The sequence below is a fragment of the Heterocephalus glaber genome, unplaced genomic scaffold (assembly GCF_053883595.1).
Source record: "Heterocephalus glaber isolate CG9 unplaced genomic scaffold, H.glaber_assembly_v1.0 deba00000347, whole genome shotgun sequence".
Classification (NCBI taxonomy): Eukaryota; Metazoa; Chordata; class Mammalia; order Rodentia; family Bathyergidae; genus Heterocephalus; species Heterocephalus glaber.
The window spans coordinates 55,826,483-55,832,987 of record NW_028258143.1 but is presented as its reverse complement, the minus strand read 5'-3'; positions in this window follow the sequence as shown (position 1 = coordinate 55,832,987).

Here is a 6,505-nt window from a genome sequence, read left to right as displayed (position 1 = left end):
ACATGGGTATTATACATATAATATTCATGTCAAATGATAGCAAGAGTGAAAGTTCTCTCCAGAAGTAAAATGTGCCAAGCAAATAGAAAATGGCATTTCACCAACATTCTCCTTGGGTGAGCTGGACAAAAGATAACTGAATTCATCTTATAAATATCCCTATTACAGTAAACTAAGAAATGATGTCTTTCAAAAGAGAATGCAATAAACAAGAGACTCTGGATATGGTGGCAGGTGCCTGTGGCCCAGCTAGGCAGAGGCTGAGGTGAAAGATCTCATGAAACCTGGCATTGAAGGCCAGCTTTGGCAACATAATGAGAGCCTGTCTCAGAAAACAGAATAAAAACAATATCTCCACCCCAAGAGGCAAAGGTTTGTAGAAGAGAATTGAAAGTAAAGAATAGGGGCAGAGGAATGGTGGAATGCCTTTGTAAAGAACTATCAATGATAAACAGAGGTAAATATAGTTATTGAAGCTCAAAGGAGAGAAAGCTTTAAAAACCCACATGTTAATTAGCTGTAAATTTGAAACATGGAGAATTATTTCTAAATGAATTGTTTATATGTCATAATATTTGTCTACATATGTATATTATATGTACATATATATTACATGTAACATATTTTACTAGTTTATACTATCAAAAAGTGTTTTTCTAAAAAATGTCTATTAAAATGTATCTTAGGCGTATATATATATATATAAAATTTGGTAAATTTTTGTCCCCCTTGAGAGTATTTTCTAGGTCCCAGCAAACTTAATATAATTAACTTCATACAGTTTATGTTTTTAAAAATGATGCTCATGTTTGGAAAGATAAGGAGAGGTAATTACTCCACTAATATCACTGAGCTGAGAATAAAAAGAACTAAGAAGTAATGTAAAAATCAGAATGGCAAAATATGTTGAAGTTCAGCAACCACCGAGAACAAAACACATGTATAAGCTCAGCTGGTTAGAACACAATAAAGCTGATAAGAAATACAGAGATTAATTACAAAATTATTAGAAAATGTCAAGTCATAGATGAATCATTGAGGTAGGCTAAGTCTGGTTCCCCTGGTATTTTGCAACAGAAAAATGAACACAATTGAACTAAAACTTTCAAAAATATTCACTTCTACTCCTTTTTGGGTAACTTTGTAGTACTACTACAAAAAGTTTAGGTCAATAGTAAAGATCAAATGAAACATGCTATGGGTCAAATGAAGTTGATAAAGCACATGAAATTGGTATTTTGTAAAGCAAGATTAGTTGAGCCTCCCAGCACTTAGGGAGGCTGAAACAGAACTACATGTTTTGTGCTCATCCTGGGCAACTTAGTGAGACTCCCTCTCAAAATAAAATTTCTTTTAAGGATAGGGATGTAGATCAGTGGCAGAATGCCCAGGGGGATATCCCCAGTACTGAAAAAAAAATTTTGAACCTTAGCAATTTTATGGGGTTTATCTATTGTAATGTATGTTGTAATGCACGGAATTTAAGACCGTTTCTGAACTTCAAGGGACATGCATGGATTTCATTTTCAGTTTGACCACATTATTGGTGGTGAGCCCTTAGGCAATTTTCATGCTTTAATCTCTCAGCTTTAGTGTTCTCTTCTATGTAACAGGGACTGTGGTATCTGTTCTTACAACCTTGTGTGAGTTGGTTGAATAATCTATACAAATGCCTCATGGGGCTTTGTCCCCACAAAATGAAAGAGTGGCTCCCCAAACATTCATTTTAAGTCAATAGCTCAAAACTCAGGAAGGAATGATTCTAAGTTTTCCTAAATCTTCTGAGATTCCCCATGATTTTAAGTGTTCTGGGCTTCTAGCCACCTTTTAGAAAAGCCACTCCTAACAAAGCCAGCTGTATGAATAGGTGAGGGCATCCCACTAGAACATCTGCTTTGAATATCAGTCTCATCTTCAAAAGAGATCCTGAATCTGCACCTCATTCTTCCAGGGATAGTAGAATTTAAAATAGTCAGAAAGACACAGAGAATAATTCTTTGAAATGCAATAGCTGTTACACTGGGGTTGGGGGTACATGGGGAGCTCACAACAAGCCCCTCACACTCCATAAGCAATCTGACAACTCCTGGTATTACTCACATTGGCCTTCCATCGGTGGGTTAACCTCCCTCAGGGGACACTTCTCACTACCCACCCAGCCAGAGAAGTAAGTGCCACACTCTGTGCATGGTGCCCTTGCCTGATTTCTCTTCAGAGGTTCTCAACTGCCTGCTCTGCTCTACTCAACTAGACCTGAAGAGTGGCATATCCCGGTGTTTCTCCGCTTTTGGAATGAAGCACATGGAACCCTGAGAGTGAATCCAATGATGTCCTTGGGTTGTGACAAGTGACTTCCATGTAATATTTCATTCTGTTCTCACAAGTCTATAGAGACATCACTGCCATTTAGAGACCAGGTAACATGCTCACCCTCACTAAAGCCACATTACTAAGCAGCATGGGATCCCAGAATCTAGTTCTCAGCCAGTAAACTGGTGCCAAAGAATATCAAGAAAAACAATAATAGAGGGGGTTTTTTTCCTCAAAGTAAAATTTCCACATCAAATAACCAATTACAAACAGACTATATTTCCTCATTACACCTGCAAGTTCATTTACTCCCTTCCTCAAAATAGGCCAGAATCATTCTACCTCCCCTAACACCCAAAAGGGTGGTCTTTCTTCCTTTTCAGAATTCTCTGTTTTACCTCTAAGGAGAATTTTCTCCAAAGTGATGTACCATTTTTCACTTCAGCTTTTCTTTCTCCTGATCCTTGTCACTGGGTATCTTTCAACTTCAGCAATAATTTCCCACACCACAGGTTTTCCTGGTGTTAAAAACATCAGGCTTTGCCTGCTTGCACCTTTAGAATCTATGCAAGCCCAGGATCCCCAGCACGAATCAATATTCTGCAGTAGAGAAACGCAGGAATGAGCCAATAGAATTAGCAGCGTAATTTACTGTGCCATGGCAGCAGCTGGCAGGGACTGCAGAGGGAAGTAAGCAGATGTTTGTTTGCTAATGGTGGCTTTCTCAAGTAGTCGGAGGCCAATGCCCCATCCCTCTATCAGCCAATCTGTCCCGCTTTGTAAAAAAAGGAGAAGGGATATTTGGCTTCACTCAGTGGTAATGCCAATTGAGTTCTTTTTCTACAATTCATGGCAATGTTCCATGATTTTCATGGTTGCACTATGGAGTGATTGTATGATATTTTAAATTTGTTGTAGTGAAAAGGGGAAAGGATTTTGATCATATAAGTTAAAAAATCTCAATGAGGTCAAAATATATATTCATATGTATATTTTACATATATGTATACTTACCTGGAAATTGTGCTCAGTGTACCTCACTGCTAACCTGGTAGACAAGAAAGGAAATGGCAGCAAGACACTTGGTAGCACATGTGGATTTTCCCTTGTTAAAGTCATGTAGTAATTTTCTCTCTCTAAAAAACAAAGAATAAGCATGTAATAAAATATAAGCAAAGCAAAACTGATTTCTGGTCTTGCCTACACGTGCAACCTCCTGAGAAGAAAACTAAGACTTCAAGAGTAGCAACACCTGCTTCTGAGAGGCCCCTGATGGACCCAGTACACTATGAACCCACAGTAAGGCTTGGTATCTCCACGGGTACCTCCTTGGTACTCCTTCATCTGGCTCTCATCCATGATTCTGAGGCTTATCTGTCAAAAAGTATTTACTCAAGATAAATTTTCTGAAGTTTGCTATGTGAGGTTCTGAGCCAGGTTCATGAAGGGAGACAATCTCACATGAACAACAATTCGGAAAGATTCGTATAGATTTGGGAGACGGGGTTGAGGATGTTTAAAACAGGAAAAGATGGAACAACATTTTAAAGAGCACCAGTGCAGCTTGAGATTTCAGTGGGACTTACACAGGCAGAAGTGTGGACAAGGCAGAAACCTTTGGGATAGAGAAAATGGCACAGGCTTGGTGGAGAATGAGAGTCTCATGTTCAGAGAATCCAAAGGAGTCTCTGGCTGCACATAGGACCTTGGTAGGAAGTGGGAAGTGGTCAGAGATTCACTTGGAAAAGAAAAGAGTCCAAAGCTTGGAAAGTTTTGAATTCCGAGATCAGCCTTGTGGACTGTACTTGGTGCACTACTAGACAAGAGTGAGGGACACTGAGCACCAACTACCTCAGTTTTGTGATGTCAAGCTCAACGGTCATCCATAAGTACAGGATTCCTGGGTAAAGAAGGTAGAAGACAATGGAAGCATGACTAAGGTGGTGACAGTGGGACTAAAATGGAAGCTAAATTGGGAGAGTTAGATGTTGAGAGGCTAGAAAATGCAGTTTCCTCAGTGACTAAATGGATCCAGTGGGAAGGTTTGGTCTAGGGGGAGGAAGGTCAGTAGTGACTAAAGTTTAAAACCTAGGGAATCTTGGGAACTAGGTACCATTAAATAAAACAGACCACCAAAGGAAGAAACTGGACATGCTGAGCACCTCAGTACGTCAAGCACATTTTATGCACCATTTAATCTTATGTTCAGTTTTTATTGATAGCTATATCATTCTCATTTTGTTTCTGAGGAAACTAGGGCTGGATAATAACCAATTTGCCCCAGTCACACAGACAGTATGTGACACAATGAGGATTTGAATCCACTCTGTCTGGCTCCTTCACCTATACCTATTCTAGAGGTTTTCCATCTGTGTTCTGAAGAAACCCAGAGATCCTCAGAAGCTCTGGAAGTTAATTTGGAGAAGCATGAGGTAGGTTGGACCCCTGGACCCTCATTTTGGCTCTAACTGACTTAAGATTTTCTTTGATGAGGGAGTTCTCCTGCTGGCCAAGGCCACAATTCTACCCCATATCAAAAGAAGAGAAGGGCTTACTTTCAAACATGCTAAATATGAGGAGGAGCAAATAGGACAAAGGCGGGGAAGGTCCAAACATTAAATATGAAGAACTGATCTTACAGATGAAAATACAGGTTCAGAAGCATGTCTGTGTAGAAGAGATTAATGAAAGGGGCTGCCTACTTGCAGCTGGTATTAACTTCCAGTCTCAGGAACTACATCTTCATATACGCATATTAGTAATGCCATTCAACTGGCAGGTGCTAGAACAGCTAAAAGTTCCAAGTTGCACTGTGATGCCAGATCCTGCTCTCAGATATGTGTGTCCATCCCTGCAGCCACCAGTTGGGTGTCTAAGTCATCGAGGGCGCTTGTGTTTATTGCCAAGGCTGTTGTTACAAGTTCCATTTGTTTTTGTACTTTAGGATTTCTATTGAATAACATGTAAACCAATGCGATGTGAATACAAAAGGAAATGAAGTTGTTATTTCCATGAAAAATAAATTGAAATTGTTTGGAAATAATGAGTCAAGTTCCTTTCCCTTCCAATGAAGTAGGAATGAGATGGTGAAGTATTGGGGGAACTATAAAAACTAGGCAGATTCTGGGCTCAGTTTGCCTTTAAAGTATATTTAAATTCCTGCAGTTCTAAGAAACTAAAACTAGAAGTTGTGGGTGATGTATTATGAATGCAGCTTGTACATGAAAGTTGATTTTAACTCTAGGTGCCAGACTATGGCCCTACATCAAAAGAATGGGTGATTAATCTCTATTCATAACTTTTAAGTGAAAATAAAATATTATGGGGGTTTGTTTCTATCACTTTTATGATGCTACATTTTAAATTATTTCTTTATTAACCTAAAGACACCAGTCCTGACCAAATGAGAGAAGAATGCACCTACTACATCTTTCTAGTCCATGAACAGAAAAGGGATTTTTACCACTTTGAGCATAAGTCAATCACTTTGGTCAAGCTAACTAGAAAATGCGTCAAGAAATTAAAATATTGTTGAACTGAGTGGAAGCTTCCCAGAACTCATAAATACAGAAGGTGGTTTAAGGGTGAGAGCCTAAATTTTGAATGACTTAATTATGACCTCCATTTGTAAAATCATGTGGAAAGAAGTGTCCTCTTACTGTGTGTAAGTTCAGTTATTACTAATGGGCACAATTCTGCCATTCCCCAAGATGACATAAAATACGGTTTCTGGTGTACACAGAATGGAGTATTGTGAGGCTATTTCTAACTGTATGCACAAGGTCGGATTTTACTTTGCTGCCCTGGAGAAATATGAGGGGCTGGAGCAAGCAGCAGAGGCCGCCTGCTCCTCAGCAGCTGCTGCCTTGTGACCTGGAAGCCCTGAGTGCCGAACACCAGGAGGCCTGTATTTCTAATTGGCACTGCAGACAGGACAGACTCCTCCCTTTGTGCACCCAGGCAACACAGCACCGAGGAGAGAGGGAGGAGGGGGGGCTCTTGTGTGTGTGTGTGTGTGTGTGTGTGTCTGTGCGCGCACGTGTACAATCATCTGCTTCCCTTCTCTTGTTGCCATGGGTTACAGAGTCCAGAGCTGGATTGTGGGGCCAAGCACACAGGGTGGAAATAACAGCATCAGCCTCTGGGAAAAAAAAGGAAATTAGAAATAGGATGCAGAAAAGCAATGGCAGAAGAA